Source organism: Centropristis striata, chromosome 13, assembly GCF_030273125.1.
Source record: "Centropristis striata isolate RG_2023a ecotype Rhode Island chromosome 13, C.striata_1.0, whole genome shotgun sequence".
NCBI classification, from domain to species: domain Eukaryota; kingdom Metazoa; phylum Chordata; class Actinopteri; order Perciformes; family Serranidae; genus Centropristis; species Centropristis striata.
In genome coordinates this window covers 19,574,453-19,582,238 of record NC_081529.1, presented here as the reverse complement: position 1 = coordinate 19,582,238, position 7,786 = coordinate 19,574,453, and the positions used below count along the sequence as shown (strand labels likewise).

General features: G+C 33.9%; 1 long non-coding RNA gene across 1 annotated transcript; it reads right to left on the bottom strand.

Moving 5' to 3' along the window:
- Positions 1-337: 337 nt before the first annotated feature.
- On the bottom strand, positions 338-2,254 carry LOC131983803 (uncharacterized). Its single transcript, XR_009395494.1, has 4 exons — positions 2,223-2,254; positions 1,250-1,338; positions 869-913; positions 338-783 (listed from the first exon to the last, which is right to left on the bottom strand). It is a non-coding gene; the product is annotated as an uncharacterized LOC131983803 (long non-coding RNA).
- Positions 2,255-7,786: the final 5,532 nt, after the last annotated feature.

The following is a 7,786-nucleotide window of genomic DNA, read 5'->3' as shown; positions in this document are numbered from 1 at the left end:
AAACAACAATAACAAATCTCACATCTCACCAAAAAATGTTTAATCTAAAAATTTACCATCAAGATGTAACCCCTCCTTGGATGGAAGTGTGTGCAATGGTTGGTTTGAAAAAAGACTCACAAGCTTCCTCTTTCATGGCCGTTGTGATGTTTAGTATGATTGTTTTGCATTAAGTCATGTATTTAAATATACATGTCATGTTTGTGTTTGTTGAAATGGAAGACATTCAATGATTTGTGTATCACTTTGTGCAGAATTAACAAATGAAGATTTTTTTTAAAAAGCCTACCTTTTCAACTGGTGAGCAGCTGGGTCCAGAGGTCATCCAGCTGCTCTTGGACTGTGGGGGTGTCTGGATTTTCTGAATCTTGTAGACTGGAGAAGGAGTTGTGGGTGCGTTATTCATCATCCACAGCCGGCTGGTTGACGGCGGTGTTTGAGCTGTCATTTCTACCCCATGGTGGGAAGTGGTTGGGCTAAGTTGGTCAGGATCTGCAAGGTCGAGACTTGTCCAACGCACTTTCTGAGCACGGGATCGCTTGCCCTTCCTCGGCATCTTGGAAGCAGTGGTCTTTCTCGTCTCACTTGAACAAAATATTCAATAGCCTGTACAACAATAACTCGCAAACTGTAACTGTCCCTAGACTAGCATAAAAAGCTAAACTATACTGACTAAATACTCTACTATAAACCTAACCTACTCCTAACCTAACCTAAATATAAATGTGCAAAAAATATGAAAAGTTAGCTTAGTCTGTCTTGAAGATCCTGGACACAGGAAACCTGGAAAAGTCAGAAAATACAGTGACTTCTATGCTATATATTGAGGACCACATGCTGAAAAATCTGCATAATGTGAAATACTTACTCTGATGTGAAACAACAAAATGGTGATGGCTTCTCAGGTTTTAGACTACAAAATAAATAAATACAACATGTTAATGAGACAGCAATACTTAATTAGATGAGTTTGACCAAGCGTCAATTAATGAATGAACACTATTGTTACCAATTTCTTTTAGTTACTAGTTTTTGTACTAATAATCTATTTTCCACCATTCTATGATTTAAAAATAAAAAATAAATAATACTAATAATATTGATTATCCCAAATACACCGTTCCTTCAGATATATTTGTATATCACTATACATGACATCACAGAACAGAACAGTGGTTGAAAATTCTTTATGAATAATAATTTCAGTGTTTCTTAACATTACAAAAGCATTTTTTTTTAAATTGCTTACCTGAAAAGGTGAAGACAAACAACTGAATGCTGAAGGTCAACGAAGAACTGGATACTCAAGTCTCTTGTCTCAAGTGAAGTAGTGTTTATCTAGAACAGGACGACAACCGTGAGCATTGCAGGCAGTATGAAGCTGAATATAATCATTTGAATTAAATACACACATAGCACATCTAGAAACATAGCAAATACTGTTGATTTAACCCTCCTGTGGTCCTGGGATCCCTTTTGACCCCAAATAATTTTCACCATACGATTAAATAAAGGTTAATTTTCATAGAATTGCTTGAAATTTTCAGCACATGTGCCCCTCTGTATCCTTTATAGATAACATAAATTTCATATGAATTTTTATCGCACCCATGGTCCTCAGGGGTCAAAAAGGACCCCATGACATTAGACTGGTTTTAGGAAATGTAGAAAAAAAATTATTAGCAACTTTTTTTTCACCTTTTAAGGTAACTCATGACCAAAAAATTCATATTTAATTTTCATATTTTTTTCATTATTATTGGTCAATTTTATTAAAATATACAAATATCAAAACATAACTTACACTAAAAGTTGACATGACCTACTCTGCGCATTCCCATCAAGAATTATTTTTTTCCACTATAACTATTAAAAAAATATTCCGATTTTATTACTTTTTTCTCTCTAGAAATGAGGCCTAATTTTGTATATTTTACTAAAATTGACCAATAATAATTACAAAATATGAAAATTATACATATATATTTTTGGGCATGAGTTGCCTTGAATTATTTTTTTTTTAAAAGGAAGAAAAAAAAAAGTTGGTAATATTTTTTTTTTCTACATGTCCAAAAAAACAGTCTTGAATCATGGGGTCCTTTTTGACCCCTGAGGACCATGAGTATATAGTCGACGGGAGGACCATACAAGGGTTAAAAAAATAATAATACATCATTTATGACGGTAGTTTATGTTAATAACAGTCATTGACAAACACTCACCAGTAAGCAATGGTCAAGTTGTAAATCTGTGAGGTGAAAAACAGGATTAAAGCTTGCAAAGAATATGAATATGAATGGATAGGTTAAAATAAAAATAAATTATAAATAATAATAATATAAATATTACTTTCTACATTTTTAAACATATTTTTGATTCACAATCTCATTACTGTAATGTGTCCAGATAAAAAATGTCATGGTTTCCTCACATTTATTCTGTTAAATTATACATTTTTAAACAAATGTATATTTATTTTTATAAAGCTTATTAAATATGTATTGTATATAAGTGTGAGGAGATTTTTATCTGGATACATTACAGTTATGAATTTGTGAATCAAAAATGTTTTAAAATATAGAAAATATTATTTTAACACAAAACAATGAATTGTGCCTAATTATGGCTACATCGTTCAGTCATATAAAAGTGAAATATATTTAGTTTAATAAAGTATGTCCTTATAATCTTTACAGACATAACTTAGACTGGCTTCATGACAATCACCCTATTACACCTTATTACATAAGAATACCAAAACATCCTCACAAAAAAACAGGACTATTATCAAGAAGCTACCATCAAATTCCACATACGATTAGCTACATATCACAGTAAAAAAAATTTAATCAGGCCAACATTGGACACAAACCTCAGTGAAACATTAAAAATGGCATTTTGACAACATTAATCAAGGAAAACACCACAAGCTAGCCATTTGTTTGCATTAGATATTATTATTAGCATAATGAAATCTTCCCACATATACACAAGACAAAACACAGCAATCATAAACTGTTGTGGCCTACATGATTAACTCACAATGCATTATATGCTGTCTGTCAGTAACATCAAATCCATCAAACCATGCAGTGCACTCTTAGAATCAATAGTATATGCTAACACCAGACACACCTACTCTTATTACAACTGTTAGCATCATGGTAGCATCCTGTACACACTGACACAAAATCAATCAAGCAGCAGGTGGGTAATTCTCATGAAGCCAATCTAAGTTATGTCTGTGAAGATTATAAGGGCATACTTTATTAAGCTAAATATATTTTACTTTTATATGAATGAACAATATAACCAAAATGAGGCACATTCATTGTTTTGTGTTAAAATAATATTTTTAAACATATTTTTGATTCACAATCTCATTACTGTAATGCGTCCAGATAAAAATGTCATGGTTTCCTCACATTTATTCTGTTAAATTATACATTTTTAAACAAATGTATATTTATTTTTATAAAGCTTATTAAATATGTATTGTATATAAGTGTGAGGAGATTTTTATCAGGATACATTACAGTTATGAATTTGTGAATCAAAAATGTTTTAAAATATAGAAAATATTATTTTAACACAAAACAATGAATTGTGCCTAATTATGGCTACATCGTTCAGTCATATAAAAGTGAAATATATTTAGTTTAATAAAGTATGTCCTTATAATATTTACAGACATAACTTAGACTGGCTTCATGACAATCACCCTATTACACCTTATTACATAAGAATACCAAAACATCCTCACAAAAAAACAGGACTATTATCAAGAAGCTACCATCAAATTCCACATACGATTAGCTACATATCACAGTAAAAAAAATTTAATCAGGCCAACATTGGACACAAACCTCAGTGAAACATTAAAAATGGCATTTTGACAACATTAATCAAGGAAAACACCACAAGCTAGCCATTTGTTTGCATTAGATATTATTATTAGCATAATGAAATCTTCCCACATATACACAAGACAAAACACAGCAATCATAAACTGTTGTGGCCTACATGATTAACTCACAATGCATTATATGCTGTCTGTCAGTAACATCAAATCCATCAAACCATGCAGTGCACTCTTAGAATCAATAGTATATGCTAACACCAGACACACCTACTCTTATTACAACTGTTAGCATCATGGTAGCATCCTGTACACACTGACACAAAATCAATCAAGCAGCAGGTGGGTAATTCTCATGAAGCCAATCTAAGTTATGTCTGTGAAGATTATAAGGGCATACTTTATTAAGCTAAATATATTTTACTTTTATATGAATGAACAATATAACCAAAATGAGGCACATTCATTGTTTTGTGTTAAAATAATATTTTTAAACATATTTTTGATTCACAATCTCATTACTGTAATGCGTCCAGATAAAAATGTCATGGTTTCCTCACACTTATATACAATAAAAATGTAATAAGCTTTATAAAAATAAATATACATTCGTTTGAAATGTATAATTTAACAGAATATAATCAATCAATGGTTTTGGACAATGTATAAAGAACAAAATCTGAATGAAAATTGATGAAAAATGGTTAAATGTTACGGTAATGATGGAATCGTTTGCATTAAAAATGTGTATATTTTAATAAAGTACATGTTGGTGATACCAGCTACCCTTGAACACATTTAAGTACTTGCCAATGAAAAAAAAAACCTTTCGTTGGTTTTTATTTTATTTAAGAATGTGTTACAGTAATGAATTTAGCTCACAGTGTCTCTCAAAATGTCAGAAAATACCTTAAAATGATTTTAAAAGATTATAAATTCAAATTAAACAGTGACTTTAGATTATATAGGTTATATAGGGTCAAAGAAATATGTATTCAAAGCTCTTGGATTATTTCTATGACCAGCACCATGTTCATGAAAATCACCCAGGTTCATGTTATGAACAAAAAAAGCACAGCCCATATGCATGCGCGCACACACATACAAGAATTAATCCAAAGCTGTTTAGGCCTACATTTTCAACTTCCAATCTCTCTCTCTCACACACACACACACACACACACACACACACACACACACAGTACATTAATATTAGTCACAGGGTCACAAACTGACATCACCGGCAACTTTCATCTCAACAACCAGCCAGGAGTCACTTTCCCGGCTAACTAAGCATTAAACACACTCAAGCATGAATTGAAATCTCACCAAAACCGAGCTAAATAAGAATTAAGCATACTTCAACATGAATTAAAAACTCACCAAAACCGCCTTGGTTGAAACAAACTCTGACTGGCTCGAATAAAACCCTGAATTAACCGAGTAATTGTGAAGATATTCTGCCTCGACAGAAATGTAAAAAATTGCTTCGTCATGATGCTAATGCTAACTAGCCTAAGTTAGCTCGATAAATGCTAGCTCAGACCCAGTAGCCGCGAATAAATTAGCAAAATAAAATGACAAACATCGTCCAAATGAAACTCAAATTAACTTGCAACTACATTTCACAAAGGAAGTTTACATTTGACAAGATGAAATACTGAACAAGCGTTCTAATATATTCACTAATTTATCATTAAAGCAAGCCACACATTATAAACTCATGTAATAATTGTACCAGCAGACATATTTTCGACAGCAGTTTAAAAGTTCAATTATGAAAATGCTAACATTATAAGGCACAATTGTAACAGTAGCATGCTAGCGAAATATACAGTTAATAAAAATACGTCTTCTTACCTCAGACAGAGTCAGAGAGAGCGAGTTCCCGCCGTGCACAGTATTTCAGTCAAGCCAAAAACTCAGAGAGCCAATTAGATTCGTCCCATAACTGTCCGCCAATCAAAGTTATTCAAATCATAAAATGCGATTGCGATCATATAGGTGACGTCATCTCCGTGACGTCACCTATAGGGTTCTGCCATAGAAACAGAGAGCAGATTTGACGGGCGCGCGCACGTACAGCCTTACGTCATCGCGCCGACAGACCCCGCTCACATACATACGTGAGGCAAAACTCACATAATAGGCAGGAGATTAAAATAAAAAATAAAGGACGAAGATAAATGTTTTGTGGAATTCACATCTGAACCTGCTACACAGGGAGCATCATGGCAACTGCTTAAGTAACTATAAGATTAATAAACATATTGATGGAATAATAAGTAAGTAATAACAATAAAACTAAATCATAATAAGTGGTAAATGTATGGTAATGGTATCAAACTCAATAGTACGAACAGTTATAGTAGTAATAGTAAAAGTAAAAATGAGTAAAAGCAATACATAATTTAGAAAGAAAACTATTCTTAGTATTCAGTTTTAAGCAGTGTCCTCGTGTAGGTTTTTGAAACTTTTTTAAAAATATCCACCAGACCCCTATCTGTTAATATACACAGATGGAGTGACATTGCAAGCTTTTATTTTGAAACACTACCTTCAGCTTGAGATTCAAGCAAGGGTCCAGACCACTGGTCCAGACACAATGTGTAGTTTGCTGTTCAGATGCTGCATGGAGAAGGCAAAAATGGCCGACATACAAAATGGATGAGAGTAGACAGTCACATGAAATAGTTGAAACTATGTACTATATTCATCTATGTTCCATTTTGAACTGTTTTCAAAATGTTAAAGAGGAGGAGGTCATGTAAGATTTTTTTAAAAGCAAGTGTTGGTGTGTGAGTGTGTGTGTCTCCATCTGTCTCTGTCTGTCTGTCTGTTGAGTTAGTGTAAACTGACAGTTTTCAGTTAGAATGTCTGTGTTGGGGGGGGGGGGGGGGGGGCTTTGGTAGCTAAGCAACCAGGTGGCCAGGTGGAGTCGACCAATCAGAGCAGAGCAACCAACTGAAATTAACTGAAGGTGGAGACAGTCCGCCACACTGAGCAGCCAGAGGTGGACAAACTGAAAATTCTGGCCTCGAACAGAAAGCATTTTTGGCAAAACCATAATACCTATCATTGATCCGACTTCACTTTGAGCGTCCTGAGTTCTTCCTGAACATCTACATATGTTTTTTTTTAAGAAAAATGAAAAAATAGCTTTGTTAGAGCGATTTAAAAAAACAGTTACATTTTTTTTGGGGAGAAATCTTCCTGCATTTTTAATATTGGAGCCAATGAGGCAGTTGGTGCGTTTTGTTTGTGCATCTGTGCATCCTGCGCCCAAACTATAACTCTGACAGCTTTACCAGAGGATTGTGAGTGAGAGGACAAATTTTCCTACGTTTCTATGTATAAATTATTTCTGTAGAGTGAAATTTGCGGCCTGGAGCGCAGTTTTCAAATTAATTTTTTGACAATTCGTTCTCTCCCTCTACACTCTGTTTGATGACATCACCGCTCTAGACTCTCCATAGGGTTACACTGGGGGGATTTTTTGACGTGTTTTTGCCCAATAATTTGAAAACCGTTTGTTGAAACCCTTAGAAAAGTCATAGCACACTTGTCATGGGCGAGCCGGTCGATTTGATACCTTTTTTGTGTATGTGCGAGCAAAACTCTGGGAGGAGTAGTCGACCGAAAAATGACACGGAAGAAACGGAAGAATAACTAGAAAATTCCTAAAGAAATTTTGATTGTGTGCTTGCCTCTGGACTGTGACTCTCGTGGCTTATCAAAAGGGGCAGGGATTAAACAGGGACTTTCTGCTGAGTACACTCACACCTCATACAAGTCTCTAGGACAAACGGTTCACTAGTTAGTAAAAGGGGGCGTGGCTAATAAAAAGGGCGGGAATTTATGAATTATTGTTATGTAGAACTGAAAAGTGATGAACCATCATCATGCATGACAAGTTTGAGGCAGATT